The sequence below is a fragment of the Lactuca virosa genome, chromosome 1 (assembly GCF_052849685.1).
Source record: "Lactuca virosa cultivar CGN04683 chromosome 1, Lactuca_virosa_CGN04683_v6, whole genome shotgun sequence".
Classification (NCBI taxonomy): Eukaryota; Viridiplantae; Streptophyta; class Magnoliopsida; order Asterales; family Asteraceae; genus Lactuca; species Lactuca virosa.
In genome coordinates this window covers 18,503,009-18,526,211 of record NC_136426.1, presented here as the reverse complement: position 1 = coordinate 18,526,211, position 23,203 = coordinate 18,503,009, and the positions used below count along the sequence as shown (strand labels likewise).

Sequence of the window (23,203 nt, the reverse complement as noted above, 5' to 3'; positions counted from 1 at the left end):
TCCAACATTTTTTAAATGTAAGGATAGCTAATAATAGAACAAAAAATGAAAATTTTACCCTTTATAAAACTAAATTCACTTCCACATCAATTGCATTTGAATTAAAAAGAACATTGGTAAAAAAAATGCTACCTTGAACTGAGCACAAGATCGCCAATAAATCCAACACCAAATCTGAAAGTTTAAAATCTTACATGTACCTGAAAATATATATAAAAACACTTTTACTATGGTAAGAAAATCAAGAGAGAGAGAGAGATCCTTTTTATTAGAAATATAAACACTAACCCATATTCACCTTTACTTTGAGGTGTGAAACACTTGACACTTCATCATGCTTCTTCTTGCGATCTAGTTAGTCCCCTATAACCTCCTAAGCAAATAATTGAAACTTAATTAAAATAATAGGGCAATTTTTCTAAAAAAACCATAAATATCAAGAAAAATTATTGTCATTTCACCTATGATAGGAAAAATAGAGTACCATTGTGTAAATGACAACACCATAAACAAAAAAAAGGCACATTATCAAAGACACATTACTAAAGTATTAACAAAAAAAAGCCAAATTAAAAGAGAACATACCCAAGAAAAGATTAGCTCATTCTGAAATTGATAGCAATGACCGAAGTAGGGAAATAATGAAGTTGATTCCTAGTCAATACATTCCTGAAAATTGAGTGTAATGTGCATTTCTTTTTTCTCTTGTAAAATCTTTTCGTGGAGTATGATATTTGAGCGAATGTTTTGCGAATTCTTCAATCAATTCCTTAATAGTAGTCGGTTCTTTGTTTGTCTTTAGTCCTTGAGATTCAAGGAGTTGTCTTGTGGTAGCAGTTACCCCGTCATAGAAAATAGCCACTTTTTGTTGCACATTCAGATCGTGTTGGGGGCAATTCCTAAGCATGCCTTTATACCTCTCCCATGCTTCAAACAAGGATTCACCATCGTATTGTTGGAAATTTGCTATCCTCTTCTTGAGCCTTGATATTTTTGATGGTGGACTGAATTTCTCAATTAAAGCTTCACTTAGATTTGTCCAAGTAGTAATTGCTCCTGGTGAAAGTGATTTTAGCCAAATTTTTGCATCTCTTGTGAAGGTTACTGGGAGCATCCTGAGCAAAACTGCTTCACGCAAGACATTTGGAACATTTAAGTAATTGGAAATGTCCTTGACCTCTTCGATGTGATTAAATGAGTCTTCATAATCTTTTTCGGAGAATGGAATGTCCTTGAGCATCTCTAAAATATGGCCTTTGAGCTCGGATTTGGTTTTTGCTGGAATTCCGGGGAGAACAAGTCCTGATCATAAATCATTGTGCACTAGCTTCTTGTATGTGCCTATCGTCAATCGTGTGATGTCCGTCATTTTGAAAAATAACTGAAATAATCAGAAAACCAACACGTAAAAAGGAACAAAAAATAATAAACGAACACTACTTAACGCAAATTGTCAGGTCGTCAACCATGTCGTGGTGTGAAACCGCCACATCGTGGTTACACAAAAAATTAAAAGCTGAAAAAAATTGAACTTTATGTGAAATAATTTTCACACAAAGGATCGAAAACAAATTAAAGAAAGAATAAGCAATTAGCAATTTAGAAAGTACCTTTTGTTCTATAATGGGCGTAAATGTATAACATTCTTGACGTGGTGTTGGTGGTAGCGGAGGGGGAGACAGAGACGAAGAATGATTATCCCTGGTTTTGTTTTATTTTATGTTTGTGTGGTTTGATAGAAACTCACGGAAAATTCAGTTAATCTTTTTCCGATGTCGCAGGTGTACTTTCCATAGTGTCACACCCCCAAACCAGAACGGCGGAAACGTTCGAGGGCGGAGGATGTCATGTACAGTATCACAACAATTGCATCATAGTAACCAAAGTAAACACAACCATTATATTGAATATATATAAGGTATTCACATCTGTTCGATACATAGTTTGTATAACAGCAAAAGTGTAACAAAAGTATAAAAGACGCGACTCTATATGCTCTGTCTTCTCAAAAACCTATGGGTGTACCTGTCTACCGGTTCCCTGAGAATACAAGCGGTTTTGAAAGAGTATCAGCATTTAAGCTGGTGAGTTCATAAGTATGTTTTTGTAATGAAAACCTGTCTGTGAACCTGTAAAATGTTTGCATGTTCTCAAGAAAATACAATATTTTCTTTAGTAATGAAAAGTAGTCAAAAACCCTAAGACCAAAATGTACGTTCGTTACTGTATCATGTAGTAGTATATGAAAATGTTAGTCTGTATGCCTGGTTACCCCCAGTTATATTGTATAGTGTGTTCTGTACGAAAACCTTTGTATGTAAACCTTGGCTATCACCAGTAATGTATAATGTGTTCTGTATGAAAACCTTTGTATGAAAACCCTGGCTACCACCAGTATGTATAGTAGTTTTATTACTTAAAATAAAACCATGTATTTGAATTCCCTAGCATCCTCCAGTTGTAATGTATGATAGTTCTATTAATGAAAATAAAACTATTTGAAGAATTGAAATCCCGTAAACAAATGGTTAGTTTATACTGTTGTGAGTTTGGTATAACCATGCTTGATATGACCTAGTGACCTTTACGACGTTCTTCAAGCATCGGATGTTATGGCATTTGTCACCCCCGGCATGCCTGTCTAACTGTAGCTAGCAGTTTAGGTGTGGGATTGTCAGTCCCGAATAGATCTCTTCACAAATCTCACGCTCTCTCTCCAGGAGACTCTGGTTATACTGTGGTAGGATTTAGTCCCGCACTCCGAAGGGTACAATTAAAGTAGTGCCTCACAACCCTATATTAACTAATTTACGTGTAGTGTTGTAGTGTTCTCTTGTACTTGAAACCGTATGTATACTTGTAGAGTAAAGATAATTATACCTAAATAATTATTTAGTATTGTACTCTTGTTTTCAGAAAATAGAATTGTATGCCATAAACTATATCTATAATAGTTTATATGTTTGTTAATGTATAAGCTCTCGAATTGATAAAACCGTGTGTTGAAATCCCAAACTATACCTATTATAGTCTGCATGTATGTTATGTATTCGATTCATGTATTCTACTGAAAACTTTGCAATTATGTTTGTATGTTGAAAAATTCCATCATGCTCAGCATGTTACAAAAGGGATAAAATATCTAAATATTTTATAAAATGTAGGGATCTCTTGGTTGTATCAATTGCATAAGTTTTAATCCTGTTGAAATCCTTTGTATAAGCACAAAATTTCTTTGTGTTTTGCTTGGATTCCCCCTGAAAGATGACCCTCGAGTTGAAAATTTCTTTGTGTTTTGCTTGGATTCCATCATGCTTGAAATCCTTTGTATAAGCACAAAAAGTAAGGGTATGAACTCACTGTTGATTATGTGCACGTGCTTGACAGCAAAACCGGAAAGATGACCCTCGAGTTGGAGTACGTGGAATTAACGGTGTCCTAATGATAATTACACACATAATTGTATTTAAATTAGCGAAACCATTAATTAAAGTGTTAGAAAACACTTGCTTTTGGGTTAGGAATGTTACCGAGACTTGTTTGAAGTGGAAAAAGAGGGTTTTCAGCCAAGGTACTCGGATCAACACTGTTTGCGGCCGTAAACTGGGTTTGCAGCCGTGAGCTAGGTTTGCAGCCTTTGAAGATATGAAGGTTGTTCTTGGTGTTCTTGGTGAAAATATGAAGATTTGAAGGTTTGTTCTTGATGATATGAATGTTCTTGGGAGGTTCTTGGGAGCAACTTGAGAGAGTTTTCGACTAAAAAAGATGAGAAATGGAGAATCTCTCCGGGAAAAACCTTTATACCGGTTGGGTTTACGGCCGGAAATGGGTTCCCGGTTGTATATGGGTTTACGGCCCAGGGTTTATATCCCATGGGTTTACGGCTGTAAACGTCTGGCTGAACGAGTTTGTCGACTTTTCGAGGGAAATCTTGATTTTTCGAGCGTTTTTGGTTCCGAAAACTTATATAACCCCTAATTATATATTTTAGATTATATTCTAACCCACAAGAACTTAACGGAACAAATAAAATTCGAAATTTATTTAACGAAAATTGACTTTTGTTGACTCGGAAGTATTGGGTTGTCACATCATCCCCCCGTTAGAGGGAACTTCATCCCGAAATTCTACAATGAATACAATTATGGACTAGGTAAATAGATGCGAATACTTCTATTGCATCTGATCTTCTCACTCCCAAGTGAATTCTGGTCCCCTCTTGGCATTCCAGCGAACCTTTACTATCGGGATGCGACTTTGCTTCGTTCGTTTGACTTCCATATCCATGATTTCGACTGGCTCTTCCACGGAGTTAAGAATCTCGTTGATCTCGATTTCATCGAGTGGAATTACGAGAGTCTCGTCGGATAGACACTTTTTAGGGTTTAACACGTGGAAGACGGGATGGATGTTAGTAAGCTCTTGGGGTAATCGGAGTTTGTAGGCTATGGGGCCGATCTTAGTGAGGATCTCGAATGGCCCAATGTATCTTGGATTTAGCTTTCCATGCTTTCCGAAGCGTATCATGCCTTTCCAGGGTGAGACCTTCAACAGAACACGGTCACCAACCTGGAATTCCAAGGGTTTTCGTCTTTTGTCGGCTTAGCTCTTTTGTCTATCTCTGGAGGCTTTTAGTCGTTCTCGGATTTTCACGATCTTTTCGGTGGTTTCTCGAATGATTTCAGGGCCAGTGGGAGTGCTATCAGGGACTTGACCTCTAGCTAGCTGCATGTCACCCACCTCAGCCCAGCACAGATGGGATCTGCACTTATGGCCATAGAGGGCTTCGAATGGAGCAGCCTTAATACTAGTGTGATAGTTGTTGTTGTAAGAAAACTCGACCAGTGGTAAATGGGTATCCCATGACTTGCCAAAGTCGATAACGCACGCTCTGAGCATGTCTTCAAGGGTTTGAATGGTTCTCTCACTCTACCCGTCCGTGTGAGGATGATAAGTTGTACTTATGTCTAACTTAGTTCCAAGAGCCTTCTGCTGTGACTGCCAGAATCTCGAGGTGAATCTGCTATCTCTGTCCGAGATAATGGATACGGTCACCCCGTGCAGTCGTACTATCTCTTGGATGTAGGTTTTAGTCAGTCTCTCCATTTTGTATGTTTCCTTGATTGGCAGGAAGTGGGCGGACTTGGTCAGTCTGTCGACGATCACCCAAATAGTATCATGACCACCCAGTGTCTCGGGTAACTTGGTAATGAAATCCATTGTGATCCGCTCCCACTTCCACTCAGGTATCTCTAGCTGCTGGAGTAAACCTGAGGGCTTTTGATATTCTACCTTGACTTTGGCGCAAGTTAGGCACTTGCCCACGTAGGTAGCAATCTCTGCTTTCATGTTTGGCCACCAATAGAGTTTCTTAAGATCCAGATACATCTTATCTGAACCTGGGTGAACGGAGTATCGAGTTCTGTGAGCTTCGTTCATGACAATTTCCCTGTAACCACCGAACTTTGGGGTCCAGATCCGGTTCATGAAGTAGTAAACTCCATCTCCCTTGATCTCTAAGTTCTTCACCATTCCCCTCAAGGCTTCATCTGTCATGTTCTCTGGTTTCAAGGCTTCCAGCTGAGCCTCTCTGATTTGGGCGGATAGACGGGAATGGATTGTCATTGTTAGTGCCTTCACTCTGCGTCCAGAGTACTCTTTCCGGCTGAGGGCATCCGCTACCACATTGGCCTTGCCGGGATGATAGCATATTTCACACTCATAATCATTGAGTAGCTCTATCCATCGTCGTTGCCTCATGTTAAGCTCCTTTTGGTCAAAAATATGTTGGAGGCTTTTGTGGTCGGTGAAGACAGTGCACTTGGTTCCGTAGAGGTAATGTCTCCAGATTTTCAGCACAAAGACCACTGCTCCCAACTCAAGATCGTGACTAGTGTAGTTGACTTCGTGTGTCTTTATCTGTCTCGAGGCATAGGCAATAACCTTTCCTCGCTGTATAAATACACAACCTAGCCCCTGATTGGATGCATCGTAGTAAACTACGAAGTCTTTTGTCCCTTCAGGAAGAGACAAGATAGGTGCGCTGCACAGGGCTTGCTTCAGAGTCTGGAACGCAATGTCTTGTTGTTCTCCGAAACTAAAGATTACACCCTTGTGAGTCAGGGTAGTAAGCGGTTTAGCGATTCTGGAGAAGTTTTGAATAAATCTGCGATAGTAACCAGCAAGTCCCAGAAATTGACGGATCTCTGTGGGCTTTCTCGGTGCTGACCAATTCTCGATTGCCTTAATTTTGGAAGGGTCCACGTGTATGCCTTAGTCGCTAACCACGTGACCCAAGAAAGCTACCTTCCTAATCCAAAATTCACACTTAGAGAATTTCGCGTAAAGCTTTTCTGCTCTCAGTGTTTCTAGGACTTGTCTTAAGTGCTCGTTGTGTTCTTCCTCGCTTCGTGAATAGATAAGTATATCGTCTATGAATACTATCACGAATTTGTCTAAGAATGGGCGACCCACTCGATTCATTAAGTCCATGAATACGGCAGGTGTGTTGGTTAGACCAAAGGGCATCACTACAAACTCGTAGTGACCATATTGAGTTCGGAAAGCTGTCTTAGGAACATCACTCTCTTGGACTCGTAGCTGATGGTACCCTGATCTCAGGTCTATCTTTGAAAAATAGCTAGCTCCTTGAAGTTGATCGAAGAGGTCGCCGATCCTGGGTAGAGGGTAGCGATTCTTGATAGTGAGTTTGTTGAGTTCACGGTAGTGTATGCACATCCGGAAAGACCCATCCTTCTTCTTAACGAACAAGACCGGTGCTCCCCAGGGTGAGAAGCTTGGTCTAATGAATCCCTTGCTGAGTAGTTCATTAAGTTGGCTGGATAATTCCTGCATTTCTGCTGGAGCTAGACGATACGGGGATTTGGCTACGGGGGTAGCTCCGGGAATTAAGTCGATTTGAAACTCGACTTGGCGTTCGGGAGGAACTCCTGGAAGATCCTCGGGGAAGATATCGGGATAGTTACAGACTTAGGGGATGCTCTCGAGGTCTTTAACTTCTTGTTTTTTGTTGACGACATGGGCTAAGAATGCGTGACACTCCTTTCGCAGGTATTTTTGGGCTTTAATACAAGAAATGATGCGAAGGTCCGTGTTGAGTTTGTCGCCATAGATAACGAGGGCTTCGCCAGATGGCAGATTGAGATGAATGGCTTTTTCGTAACAAAGAATATCAGCACGATTGGGGTTCAACCAATCCATGCCGATGATGACATCAAATCTTTTTATGGAGACCGGCATAAGGTCAATGGAAAAAGAGTGGTCGTTTAGAGTGAGGGTACAGCCTATGAATATGTCGTTAGTGCTCTCTTTCTTGTCGTTATCCATCTCGATGGTGAATGTTTCGGTTAGAGGTTGGGATTTGTGCTTGAGTAGGTGTTTAAATGCATGACTGACAAAACTCCTCTCCGCACCACTATCAAAAATAATGCATGCATAAGAGTTGTCGAGGAGGAATGTACTCGTAACTACGGTGGGATCAGTAAATGCCTCCTCCTGACCCATAGCTAGCACCTTCCCCGTGTTGCCATCAGTCGTTGCTTTCGGGCAGTTTCTCTTGTAATGCCCGGTTTCTCCACACCCATAGCAAGCTTGGCCTATTCCAGCTCCAGGGTTTTGGTTCGTTGGTTGGACTTGTGTTTTGCAAAAACGGACTGTGTGTCCCTTTTTGCCACAGTTGGTGCATTGCATGTCACGGCAAGGTCCGTGATGATGGAAGTACCATTTGTCGCACCTTGGAAGGGTTCCAGCATATCTACTGGCAGGTGCTTGAGCAGTAGGAACAGCAGCAGGAATGGTAGCAGCGTGGACTGCCATTGTCTGTTGCTTCTTGGAGGGCTCTTGTTAAGGCTGGCCCTTGCACTTGTTCCAGAACTTTTTCTTTCCACCACTCTCTTTAGGTGGTTCGGGAGCGGCTGCTACGGGTTCATGGTTATCCTCGTAATCTATCAAGGTCTGCGCCAGACGCTTGGCGTTGTCGAATGTGAGAGGTTTAGCAGCCAAAATGATCCCCTGAGTTGGGGGTGTCGATCCCTATATGTATCTCTCAACTTTCTTGCTTTCCGAGGTGACCATCCCGGGACACAAAAGAGCCAGGTCACTAAACCTAGCAGTGTATGCAGCAATGTCGGAACCCTTCATCTTCAGATTCCACAGCTCTTGTTCTAGCTTTTGCATCTCGCCTCGTGGGCAGTATTCAGCAAGCATCAGTTCCTTTAAATCCTCCCAACTCATGGCATTGGCTACTGGAAGAGTTAGGGATTTGATTTGGCTATTCCACCAAGTTAGTGCTCTATCTGTGAAGGTGCACGCTGCAAACTTCACCTTGCTGGTCTCGGGGCATGCACAGATCTCGAATATGTATTCGATTTTCTCGAACCAACGAGTTAGAGCAATGACACCTCCATTGTCGTCGAAGGATTTGGGCTTCGCATTCATGAAATCCTTGTAGGAACACTCCTTCGGGTGTCCCTGGTTACCATTGAGGTTAAGCGGATGGGTACCACTACCCGATCCGCTAGAATTGATCTGCGACATGGTGGCAGCCACAGCGGCTATAACTGTTGCTTGGAACACAGTAGGATCGAACTGAGGAGGTGGCGGCGGTAGAGGATTGTTGTTCTTTCGGTTGGACTTCTTCTTCGGAGGCATATTTATCTAAAGTAATTTATGAGAAAAATGAAGATAAGTCCTCTATACTGGTCGGAAGTCAGGTGATATTGAACATGATATATCTCAGTCTGATAAATAAAGTGTTCTATTAAACGATTTTTCAGAGGAATTCTACTAATACAAGTAAACAATCACTAGAAAAGTAAATAGCAACACTTGGAATGAATTGTCTACAATGTGTTTGGCTCTAGATAAAATACTCCTATAGTATTTTAGGTTGTGTGTTCTCTTCTATTGATCTCTTTTGTATGAAGTTTGGTAAGTTTTAGACTTGTCGCAACGCCACTATCACTCCCAAATACATGTTGGTCGTATATCAAATAAATATAGTTGATCAGACTATATTTATCCCATATATGATTACATAGCTGCCCAGGTTTGACCATGGTGTCCAACATCTAAATACTTTTGTTTTGTTCTTCTTGTGATACTGATTCTGGTATGTATGTAGTGTTAGTATACTTCTTATAAAATACTTAGATTTTAAAAGTATACTTTTAGTTCAGAGCGCTTCGGCCCCATAGTGTTTATAGTTGTATACCATGTAAGGTTTGATATACTTAGTTCACTATAAACAATGCTCTGATACCAATTTGTCACACCCCCAAACCGTAACGGCAGAAACGTTCGGGGGCGGAGGACGTCATGTACAGTATCACAACAATTGCATCATAGTAACCAAAGTAAACACAACCATTACATTGAATATAAATAAGGTATTTACATATGTTCGATACATAGTTTGTATAACAGCAAAAGTGTAACAAAAGTATAAAAGACGCGACTCTATATGCTCCGTCTTCTCAAAACCTGCGGGTGTACCTGTTTACCGGTTCCCTAAGAATACAAGCGGTTTTGAAAGAGTATCAGCATTTAAGCTGATGAGTTCATAAGTATGCTTTTGTAATGAAAACTTGTCTGTGAATCTATAAAATGTTTGCATGTTCTCAAGAAAATCCAATATTTTCTTTAGTAAAGAAAAGTAGTCTTAAACCCTAAGACCAAAATGTACGTTCAGTAGTATATGAAAATGTTAGTCTGTATGCCTGGTTACCCCCAGTTGTATTGTATAGTGTGTTCTGTACGAAAACCGTTGTATGTAAACCCTGGCTATCACCAGTAATGTATAATGTGTTATGTATGAAAACCCTGGCTACCACCAGTATGTATAGTAGTTTTATTACTTAAAATAAAACCATGTATTTTAATTCCCTAGAATCCTCCAGTTGTAATGTATGATAGTTCTATTAATGAAAATAAAACTATTTGGAGAATTGAAATCTCGTAAACAAATGGTTAGTTTATACTGTTGTGAGTTTGGTATAACCATGCTTGATATGACCTAGTGACCTCTACGACGTTCTTCAGGCGTCGGATGTTATGACATTTGTCACCCCAGACATGCCTGCCTAACTGTAGCTAGCAGTTTAGGTGTGGGATTGTCAGTCCCGAATAGATCTATTCACAAATCTCATGCTCTCCCTCCAGGAGACTCTGGTTATACTGTGGTAGGATTTAGTTCCATACCCCAAAGGGTACAATTGAAGTAGTTCCTCACAACCCTATATTAACTAATTTATGTGTAGTGTTGTAGTGTTCTCTTGTACTTGAAACTGTATGTATACTTGTAAGTAAAGATAATTATACTCAAATAATTATTTAGTATTGTACTCTTGTTTTCAAAAAAAGTATTATATGCCAGAAACTATATCTATCATAGTTTATATGTTTGTTAATGTATAAGCTCTGGAATTGATAAAACCGTGTGTTGAAATCCCAAACTATACCTATTATAGTCTGCATGTATGTTATGTATTCGATTCATGTATTCTACTGAAAACTTTGCAATTATGTTTGTATGTTGAAAACTTCCCTCGTGCTCAGCATGTTACAAAAGGGATAAAATATCTAAATATTTTATAAAATGTAGTGATCTCTTGGTTGTATCAATTGCATAAGTTGTAATCCTGTTGAAATCCTTTGTGTAAGCACAAAATTTCTTTGTGTTTTGCTTGTATTCCCCCCTGAAAACGTTAAGAACAGTAAAAGTGTAGGGGTATGAACTCACTGTTGATTATGTGCACGTGCATGACAGCAAAACCGGAAAGATGACCCTCGATTTGGAGTACGCGGAATTAACGGTGTCCTAATAATAATTACACACATAATTGTATTTAAATTAGCGAAACCATTAATTAAAGTGTTAGAAAACACTTGCTTTTGGGTTAGGAATGTTACCGAGACTTGTTTGAAGTGGAAAAAGAGGGTTTTCAGCCAAGGTTCTCGGATCAAGGCTGTTTGCGGCCATGAACTGGGTTTGCAGTCGTGACCTAGGTTTGCAGCCTTTGTAGATATGAAGGTTGTTCTTGGTGAAAATATGAAGATTTGAAGGTTTGTTCTTGATGATATGAATGTTCTTGGGAGGTTCTTGGGAGCAACCTGAGAGAGTTTTCGAGTGAAACATATGAGAAATGGAGAATCTCTCCGGGAAAAACCTTTATACCGGTTGGGTTTACAGCCGGAAATGGGTTCCCGGCTGTAAACGGGTTTACGGCCCAGGAGTTTACGGCCCAGGGTTTACAGCCCATGGGTTTACGGCCGTAAACGTCTGGTTGAACGAGTTTGTCGACTTTTCGAGGGAAATCTTGATTTTTCGAGCGTTTTTGGTTCCAAAAACTTATATAACCCCTAATATATATTTTAGATTATATTCTAACCCACAAGAACTTAACGTAACAAATAAAATTCGAAATTTATTTAACGGAAATTGACTTTTGTTGACTCAGAAGTATCGGGTTGTCACACATAGGTACAACTTGGTGTTGGTGAAGCAGATACGATTTCATCCTAGATTGACCTCATCTTTGTGAAATACGTGCAAATGGAATCAGTGTCTCTTGTCTCGGCGTTGTTAGTGCACGCTTAAATTCGTAAGCATGGGGTGCACTCTCCTTTCTAAATCTTTCTTCAAGATCATCCCATATCTCCTTTGTGGTTGTGGCATATTTGACACTGTTTCGAATGTCTTTCTACATAGCTGCAGTAAGCCAACCCTTTATCAGAGCATCGCTTCGTATACAAGCTCTATACTCATTCGTTTCTTTAGTCGGTTTTGCTAGAGTTTCATCAACGAAGCCGAATTTGTTTTTGGCCAAATGAAAATCCTTCATCTCTCTGGACCATTCAGCATAATTGTTCTCACCAAGGTTTTCGTTGACATGTATCTGTCGTGGGTAATCAGTGGGATGGATGTAGAAGGGCGAATTAGGATCGAATGACGGGTTGGTGTTGGCACCGGAGCCACCCGGTAGGAGGTTTCCCGTCATTGTTTAACATGATGCAATATCCTGCTTTGATACCATCAAGAAAACAAAAAACAAGAAGAAAACAACTTCTGACACGTTACCTTCATTCATCGAAGGAAGGGGATATTAATAGATCCCTATTACAGCTAAAGTTTGTTAGGCTAAGAATAAGAAAAGATAAATACAACGAAACAATTATCTACTAAATATAATGGAAAATATTATTTCCTTTAATACTGTGATGTGAGAGGTAAATAGATAAAGATAAATTTCTTCAAGTCAGGTTTTGGTTACTTCTCAAATGTTAATCAGTCTCCCACTATTATTGAACAGGTTCACGTTGCTGCACCTCCTTTCCTTCACATTCCTGTAATATTCATCCCATATTCAAAACCCTTAGAGGTGAGTATGGTTTGATAGATTGCAGCCTCAAACTATGTAATAACATTAAAGCCCTAAATTTAAGCTACCAAAGAACAAAAAATCAGTAAGCAAACACAAAATATTGTCGAACCTTGACAAAACCCCAAGAATGCTTGTGACTCTTACCTTTGGTCATAGCCGTCAGTTTTTTGAAGCTCGATGATGGCATTATCTTTTACACTAGATCCTCTTTCCAAACATAAGTAGATGGTGAGGTGTTGCGGTGGTGGTCATAGTTCTTGATGATGGTGACATCAGTCGTGAGCAGGTGTGGGTTTATGGTTTTCAACAAGGTAGAATTAAAGGAGGCTGATGAAATACAAAATGGATGATAGTGTATTTAGATGAACGATGAACCGAAAAGGTTGAGATATTGGGGAAATGCCGAGATACTCAAGGACCCAGGTCGAAAAAAAAAATAACGTCCGCTCAAACTAATGAGATAAGCATTGTACTTCTTAAAATTCATCCTTTGAAAGAATATGTATATTAAGGTATATAGATATATATTTACTTGTAAATACATATAAATATATGGTTGAGCCTTTGAACCGATTTTTCCGGACAGGACTGCATAAGCATAAGTAGTTCGATGATCGGTTCCTTAATTATTGCTCATTTCGTTCTTGTCACTTTCGGGACCGATATCATCGGTTCTCAGAAAATGAAACGATACGTTGCCGAAATGGAGGTATTGTCTTTTTGTCAGTAATTTTCTTTTCCAACTTTGTAACAATTTGAAACTTTTGCTACTTATGATAAAACTATATAATTGTTTCGGTTTTATGTTTTTTCAACTTTCTTATAGTTGTTTATTAAGTTGTTGCTAATTTAAATGTGCATGTATTTTTGGTTTTGTAAGTTGTACTTTGTAAAATCGGTACTAGTTACAATACGTACCAAAACCGAACCAAACTGAACTGGTACCATATAGCGCCTTACGATCAGGGGCGGATCCACCTTGGAGCCCGGGGTAGCACGGGATGCCCCTCAAAAAAATTTCAATAGTATAGTTATGATGATCGAGCTTGAAGTGTCTTCTTCCTCGCTAAAACCCTAGCCGACCTCACTTCTTTTTCAGTCTTTTTCTCTCTGGTTTGGTAGCTAAGAGGGAGGGATATGCAATTCAAATGGTCCAATGGAAGGTTACTAAGGGTAAGGATAAGAGACTTTCCCAGATTCACGCTCTTGCTGGACTAAATCGAGAAAAGGTCTCCGACGTAAAGCTGCGATGCTGCAACAAAGATCAGGCTCCATATTTCGTCTTTTGACACACATGGTCCCTCGGGTTGGGCATATAACTGAAATCTACCCTAAATTCGACTTATTTTAACTAAAATAGTTTCTGAAAGTTACCGTTCACTCCCTTGACATATATATATTATGTTTATTCAAAGAATAATGATTTATTATTATTATTATTATTATTATTATTATTAAACAATTAAAAGAATTACGGTTATTATTATTTTTTCTTATATTTTCTTATTACTATTATTAATATTATTATTATTATTATTATGTCGAACAAAATTACGGTTTTTGTTTTTTTTTTCTTATTTTATATTACGCAATTTTTTTGTGATACCCGTATATTTTGACACTGGCTCCATCACTGCTTACGATTTGGTATTTCATTCCTACAAATTTCCCAAATCATTTTTTTTACTTTCGGATTCAGTAGGAGCTCGATCCCGTTTCGGTAATCACCCCTATATAAATATGTATTTTTAGTTTTTGTTCTCATACCTAAATTACATTTTGACATGTATTCATGTCATTGAAAACAACAGTTGACATTTAAAAGACTACATACTTGGAATGGTTTACTTTTATTTATGTTATAATTGTTGGATGATTTCACCCTCGTGCTTTTTGTTTTCAACATTAAACTTTGGTTTTCAAATGTTTGGGACCATTATTTTCCTAGAAACTATGATTTGGTTTTTGAATGAATGTTTTTAAATTGGTCAAAAACGATCGACCCGTACGATGGGTGTTTGATTAAAAACTGAAATCTTTATATATTTGATTAAAAATTAGAATAGTCATAAGTGAAATCTAGGTACAACTCTCACAAATCAATAGTAAAACTAAAATGGACTATATTTGTTAGAAAAACTAGATCATCTTTAACTCATCTTTATTTTCCCACATAAATAGAGTAAAAAATAGATAAATAGTATTTCATTTTCAACTCTATTTCATTCTTTACTTCATTTTTTACCCCAAAAAATATATTCCTAATATATTCTATTTTGCAACTTTTATATATATATATATATATATATATATATATATATATATATATATATATATATATAATCTATCTTTTTTTCATTACAATAATATTAAATAAATAAGATTATATTTATAAAACACTCATAAATAAATATTATATATGCATTTATATAAATATTACACATACAAACTTTTAAATAAATATTATACATGCATTTATAGAAATATTATAAAAACACTTTTAAAGAAATTCTTGTAAAATACGTTATCGTGTTTTAAAATTTCAATATATATTAAAATTTTTATATGAATTTGATACACAAAAAACATTACTTATATTTATAATTAATGAATATATAACAAAATGTTATAAATAATAAATATTACATTGAAATTATAATTAGTAGATAAAAATAAACTAGAAATGTATAAAATAAAAAGAACTAGGTCTAATGAAACTTTTGTCCAACAACTCCTGTAGTTACATCATAAGGTCCTTCATATCCGTTGGTGCTGACACTTCGCCCGTTATCCACCACGTGTCACGCGACTGCTGGAGCCATGTCACCCGTCCCGACCAAATGCGTGGCACGCACCGACTATACGTGCGGTGTGCACTCCGATTTTCGCTATAAATACCCTGCAGTGTCTCATTCGAATTTCATACCTTCCTTACGTTTCTCTCTCGATTTCTCCCTGCATTAGCACTAGATTTCCCTTAGATTTAGTCTTCGGCGAAGCCCTTAGATCCCTAAAAGCCCAGCGGTGTTAGATAGCCGGTGAATAGAAGCTCCCGTATCAGATTTCTGCCCGCATAATTCCCGGTTTTCATCATAAAGCTCTGTAAGTTAAGCTACACTTATTTTATTAAAGTGTAACTTTTAATTATAGTCATAGTCGTTATTATGAACCTATAATTAAGATTGATCAATGATTCCATGTCATGATATTGATTGATCTATTTACAGGGATGATGTCTAGGCTAGATTTAGTAAGGTGTTTAAAGTGGGTTTAAATATGAAGGAAACCCTAAGGATCATGGGCTTGGGCCAGAACAACTGCCACACCGTGGCCAACCTACAACCACATCGTGAAACTTACTAAAAACACACAGTCCTTTCAATCATTTCCACGTCATGGGCATCCTTGCACCACGTCGTGACATAGAGTTTTCTCCAAAACTCCATCTTTGGTCCTTGATAAAAGTAAGCTTAACCAATCTCGAACACGAGTGTTACAGGAAGACTATTGGGTTAAGGTGTCTAAGCCAATAACTAAATTCGTATATACTTAAATTAAAAGCAAAGTCATTTTTGGGTTTCCCTCAACACTAGTAATTCATTAGAATGACTTCTGGAGAAAGAGGTTGATTTATTGATTTATTATGTGATTAATAAATAGTAATAAATAATTTGTTAATATATTATGAGCTTAATATATTAATTAGAAATAGTATTATTTAATTAATATTTAATCTAGAATCAATTGGAATTAATTTTGGGATTAATTGGATCAATTAAGAATGCAAGGACTTAAGCTGTAATTGTTTAATAGTTGAACAAGAGAGGTTCCAGAACCTTCTCAGGAGCGGACGGTTTTGGGGGGAGCCTCTTAGGCTTTCTAGAATAATCCATATAGATAATTAAGGAGTTGAATAATTACCTAATTTGAAATATTAATATTATATTCAAATTAGGCTTTCCAAGGCTCCTTGTATCAGCTTTTCAAGTCATCTAATTGCAAAGGTTTGGGTACAAACCATTAGAGACATCAATATTTTTTTTGCTTCCTTTCCAAGGTTTTTGAAGAAAGAATTTAATTTGATTATTTGCTATAATAATCAAAAGGTATGTACACCATAACCCTATATGAATTTCGATTATTATAGGCTTACCTTAGGGCTCTTGATACTCATATATTATTGCTATCAATAGAGAAAACCTAGATCCAAATAGGTTACATGTGAACTTAAGGGTTAAAATATTCACTTCTATACATCAAAATATTCACTTCTATACATTAAATAACCTATAAAACCTATCACAAGGAACCTACGAGACATATTTCCCACTTTGAAAAAAATCAAAATATTCACTTCTATACATTAAATAGTTTCCAAAGATATTTCATCCTTACATTATGCAAATACAAGATGTGAAACCTGATGGAAATTGTGGTTTTAAGGCGACAAGTGCTTTTCTCAATAATGATGAAAATGATTGGTCCACATTTAGGTTTAACTTAATTCAAGAGTTAAACAGTAACATGGAAGAATATGATATCATGTTTAGAAGTGAATATTTGGTTAACATAAAAAACTAGTTGATTTTTTTTCGATATACTCGCACCTAGTCAATATTGGTTAAGTGCCAAAATGGGTATCATGATTTCTTCCAAATACAATGTTATATTACATATGTTAAATATAACATATAGTATGACATACTTACCATTTCATTCATATCCGCCACATAGACATCAATACACTTATATTGCAATTGGGATTGTTAATAATTGTCATTACGTAAAGTATCATTGAATGAAGGATACTTGATGCCCTATAATGACTCCACAAATGTATTTTCAAATATAACATTAGATCGGGATGAATTACTCCATATGAAAGACAAATAAATATGTACATGAATAATTTCCGTTATAAATCTAAAAAGATATAGTTGTATCGGATGCTTTATATATATATATATATATATATATATATATATATATATATATATATATATATATATATATATATATATATATTATTTTTATCTAAATTTTGGTATTTGATAAAAAGTAATAAAACAACATTAAATAATGTAAATGAACAAATTATTAAAAAAACAACACTAAATAATTTTAACACTCATAAAAATCATGAGGAAAACTCATCTCGTATACTGGACAAAAGCTGATGAGGTCTCGACTCCAAATCTCAGCTCCAATCGACTCATATTCCAACCAAATGACCCAAATCTCAATCAAATTCCGGAAATACCCAAAATACCCTTAAGGTCAAACTTGGTCAAAGTCAAGTGGTTAAACCAACTAAGTCAACCGAGTCAACTCAACCGGATTGACCCAGTGCGAGTACGCGGGGCGTACTCCGAAGGTACGCTTAGCGTACTCCAAACCCTCGCAGTTAACCACCATCAGGGTGGTTGACCTCGTACACAGGGCGTACTCCGAGTACGCGGGGCGTACTCTCGCAGACTTCAAAAATCAATAAGTGCTTAATGGCTTAAGCACTCACATCCATATTTCAGATCCAAGGCTAAAATACACTCTAGAGTCATAAAGTTTCCAACTTTATGACTTTACATGCCCATTAAGTGCTTAGCTCAAGGTCTTAATCTATTAAGACCTTCTACAAGATGCATGGAGCAAAACTAACCATTGGGACTTCATTTTTATGACTTAGGACCCCTCCTAGGGTCTGAAAGGACAACTCAAATCGTCACAAACATGTCATGCTCAAGATAAGACTTTTGGGACCAAGAAGCATCACTAAAACACCCATTTCAAAATCTACATGATTGAAAGATAAAGTTGCAAGCTTTATACCTTTGAAGGGTTACAAATGAAGAATAATTCCCAGATCCAAAGTGCTTCGTTCTTCCAAGATGAGCTTGGCTTCCTTCCTTCTTCTTATAAGCACACAAACACACACTTTTAGGAAAAAAAAATGGTTTCTCAAGGTGAACTAGGGCTTCAAACACGAATGGGTGGAGGCTGATATGATGAAGGGAAATGAGGCCATAAGGATGCTTAAATAGTAGCCAAACCTTAAAAATTAGGGTTTCCTCATTTAGCAAGTACGCCCATACTAGGGCGCGCACTACTGTGCTTAGCGTACACCAAGTATGCATGGCGTACTTGGAAGCCCTTAAATTACAATAGTGCCCTTAAGGTCCTTATGCATACATTTCTTGAACTTTGGGACCAAATGTAATATAAATGAATTAAAGGGATTAAATTTATAAGTACCGCACATTGGGATGTTACAATTCTCCCCCTCTTAATCTAGAGTTCGTCCTCAAAGTCTTCCTCGACACATGACTCAAGATAATGCTCCCGCATCTCAGCCTCCGGCTCCCAGATCCACTCGGAGCCTCTCCGATGCTGCCACTGTACCTTTACCAAAAGTATCTCCTTGTTGCGCAAGACCTTCATCTTTCTCTCCAAAATAGTTATCGACCTCTCAAAATAGTTCAGGCGCTCATCGACCTGAATATCGTCCAAGGAAACCACCGCCTCATCATCGAATACGCACTTTCGCAACTGTGAAACGTGGAAAGTGTTGTGAATATGATTGAGCTCCTCAGGTAGAGCCAACATGTAAGCAACCTTGCCAACCATTGAAATCATTCGAAAAGGTCCAATAAACTGGGGACCCAACTTCCCCCTCTTCCTGAAGCATATCACACCTTTCCAAGGTGAGACCGTCAGTAATACCATATCACCGACCTGAAACTCCAACTCGGATCAGCGCTGATCGACATAACTTTTCTGCCGACTCTGAGCTGTCTGCAGTCTCTGCTTGATCTGTTGGATAAGTTATGTGGTCTGAAGAACTACTTTGGTCCTTCCCATAACATTGTGACCAACCTCGCCCCAAGAAACTGGGTACAACATCTCCGCCCATACAAGAGCTCAAATGGAGGAGCACCAATACTGGAGTGATAACTATTGTTATAGGAGAACTCCGCAAGAGGTAGGTAGGAATCCCAACTCCCACCAAAATCAATAATACAGACCCACAACATATCCCCAAGGGTTTGTATCATCCGCTCACTCTGGTCGTCGGTCTGCGGATGATAAGTAGTGTTGAAATGCAATATCGTGCCTAGTTCCTTGTGGAACTTATGCTAGAAACGAGAAGTGAACCGAACATCCTGGTCTGAAACAATAGAGACCGGGACTCCATGACGAGCAACAATCTCTCGGACATAAACATCGGCCAACTTTTCGGCCGAAGAGCTCTCCTAGATGGCCAAAAAGTGGGCACTCTTGGTCAATCGATCCACGATGACCCATATAGCATCGAAACCCTTCGCCGTCTTCGGAAAATTGGTGATAAAATCCATTGAAATCTGCTCCTATTTCCACATGGGAACCTCCATAGGCTGCAGCTTGCCATGCGGCCTCTGATGCTCAGCCTTGACAATCCTGCAGGTCAAGCATCTCTCAACATACTAGGCTATCTCCCTCTTCATACACGGCCACCATTAGCTCAATCGAAAATCCCGATACATCTTGGTGACTCCTGGGTGTATAGAAAAGCGAGACTTATGATCCTTCTCTAACACAATCTGTCTGACCCCACCTGAAACTGGAACCCATACCCGACCACACCGGGTCAATAACCCTCGACTATCCGTGACAAATCTATCAATATCACCTCTGATCCTTTCCTGCTTCCAATTCTCTTTCCAAACTCCCTCAACCTGAGCCTCCCTAATCAAACCCAAAAGCGGAGAATCAACTGATATCCTCAAACACATCTCCCTGACTGAAGACCCAGCTGACTTGCGGCTCAAAGCGTCATCCACCACATTCACTTTACCCAGATGGTAAAGGATCTTCCAGTCATAATCCTTGACTATGTCCAGCGACCTGCGCTGCCTCATGTTCAGATTCGGCTGGTCCATCAGATATCTCAAACTCTTGTGATCCATGTAGACAGTATAAAGGACCCCATATAGATAGTGCCTCCAAATCTTGAGGGCGAACACCACTGCCCCCAACTCCAGATCATGTGTGGGATATCGCGACTCATGCGGCTTCAGCTGCCACGAAGAATAAGAAATCACCCATCCTCTCTACATGAAGACTGTGCCTAAACCAGTGATAGATGCATCACAGAATACCACAAAATCCTCAACTCCTCTGGGAAGGTCAATACCGGGGCCTCACATAACCACTGCCGAAGAGTCTCAAATGTCGACTGCTGCTCAGGGCCCCATCGGAAATCCACCCCCTTCCTCGTCAGACGAGTGAGGGGTACCTCAATCTTGGAGAAGTCCTGAATGAATCTTTAATAGTGCCCTGCCCAACCCAAGAAACTCCTGATCTCTGAGGGAGATTTTGTACCCCAGGAATTGGACCTCTCATAACCAAAAATCGCACTTCAAGAACTTGGCATAAAGCCGTTCTCGCCTCAAAACCCCCAAAATCTTCTGAAGGTGCTCCTCATGTTGTTCTCTGGTCTTGGAATACACCAAGATATCATCAGTAAACACGATGACGGAACGGTCAAGCATCGGCCTGCATACCCGATTCATCAAATCCATAAACACAGTAAGCGCATTGGTGAGCCTAAATGGAATCACCATGAACTCGTAATTCCCATAACTAGTCTGGAACGCGGTCTTCTCCATATCCTCCTCTATCACTCTCACTTGATTATACCCAGACCACAGATCTATCTTGGAGAACCAAGATGCACCCTGCAACTGATCAAAGAGGTCATCAATCCGCCGAAGGGGATAACAGTTCTTCACCATTAACTTGTTGAACTCCCGGTAATGGACATCTTGTGCGAACCATCCTTCTTCTTGAAGAACAACAACGAAGCTCCCCACGGAGAACTGCTTGGTATGATGAACTGCTTACCTAGCAAGCTGAGATGACAACTCCTGCATCTCAGGCGGTGCCAAGCGGTACAGAGCCTTGGAAATCGGGGCCGCACCTGGCACAAGGTCAATCCTGAACTCGACCTACCTCTCGGGAGGCACACCAGGTAACTCCTCCGGGAATACATCAACAAACACCCTGACCACCGGAACCTCTGAAACTGAAATCTGACCCCGAACTCGCGTGTCAACCACATAAGCCCAATAAGCTGCACATGCGTGCTGAATATATTGACGAGCCCTTGCTGTCGAACAAAACCCTGAACCGACCCTGGTGCCCTCTCCGTAAATAACAAGTTCTCCCCCACTTGGGGTTCGAACTACCACTCCTTGGCCCTCACAATCGATCATGGCACCAAACCTGCATAGTCATTCCATACCCACTATTACGCACACATATCCCATGGAAATAAGGATCAGATCAATCGGATAAGGTACCCCGAAGATCTCTAGCACACAACCCTGATATAGTGCAGATTTAGAAACCCCGTGTTCGTTGGTGATAAAAACCCGAAACAGACACTCTAGCTCCCCAATAGGCATATCGAACTCCCTATTGAATGATCGAGATACAAAAGACCGACTCATACCTGAGTCGAACAACACAAGAGCAGACAAAGAGTTCGCTAGGAACGTACCTATCAGGGGAATATATATAAGCATAACATAAAATATAATCAAAAGAATAATAAATATAAACATACCATTCACAGCATCTGGAGCTGCTCTGGCCTCCTCGGCAGTGAGCTGAAAAGCGAGACCTCGAGCCATCGGGAGATCCACCTTGCCCTGACTCCCATCCCTGATCCTCAAAGTAGCCGGTGCTGGAGCCTGCACCGGCCTAGCAGCAATCGAGGGGCAGTTGACCTTCATATGGACAACTTGGTCGTAATGGTAACAAATCCTGGAGCTGAGTGTTGGGACCTGCTGGCGGCAATCCCTCGCCATATGGCCCTGGAGGCCACAATTATGGCACCCAGAAGATGATCGGCAAGCACCCTCATGAACCTTGCCGCACTTCCCACAAGTGCGGCCCTTCCGACCCCCAAATCTAGTATTAGTGGCCTTGAACCGCTTTGGTGCAGGCTGTGATTGTGCTGGTCTCTATTCCCTCGTCTGGAGGTCCATCTCAATCTCACGCCACCTGGTGGCCTCCTGCAACTCCAAAATGAACCATAATGCTGAGTGGATACAAACTACCTGATATCCGTTTTGAGAATGCTCAAGTAACGGGTCATCTGAGCCTGCTCAGAAGCAGAAAACTCAGGACAAAACATGGCCCTCTCCGTGAACATGTTGGTGATCTCCGTCACCGACTCAGTCCCCTGCCTCAAATCCAAGTACTCTTGGGCCAACCTCTCATGCTCCACTCGCGAAACATATCTAGAATGGTAAATCTCCGAGAAATTCTCCCAGGTCACTGCATTCCTCTACTCAGGAGAATACGAGCTAATAACAAGTCTCCATTAATCCTTCACTCTGGACCTCAGAAAATTCAGCATGCACCTGACCTTCTGGTCAGTTGGGCAAGAGCAAGTGAAGAAACACCCCTCAATGTCAGACAACCACCTCATGGCTATAATCGGGTCCTGAACTCCATTAAATGTTGGGGGCTTCGTATTATCGAAGTCCCGATACTGGAAAACTCTCCCAGCACCAACCCCAGCAGCGACAACGGCTGCGGTGGCTACATCATCAGCAGCCTTAGACAAAGCATCATAACGCTCATCTAAATACTCCACCATGTTGGTCTTAATAGACCCAAACATGTCAGGCAACTGAGCTCGAAAGTGAGCAACAACCTCTTCCAGAAGGATCTCCCTAATCCTGTCCTTGGACACAGCTGACCCACTCTGCCCACCTGCCCCTGATCCTGATCCGGATCCTGCCTCGAAATGACACGTC

At 39.6% G+C, this 23,203-nt stretch overlaps 1 non-coding gene across 1 annotated transcript; it reads left to right on the top strand.

The window, feature by feature from the left end:
• The first annotated feature begins 878 nt into the window (after positions 1–878).
• Positions 879–985, top strand: LOC145151594 (small nucleolar RNA R71). Its single transcript, XR_013732159.1, has one exon. It is a non-coding gene; the product is annotated as a small nucleolar RNA R71 (small nucleolar RNA).
• Positions 986–23,203: the final 22,218 nt, after the last annotated feature.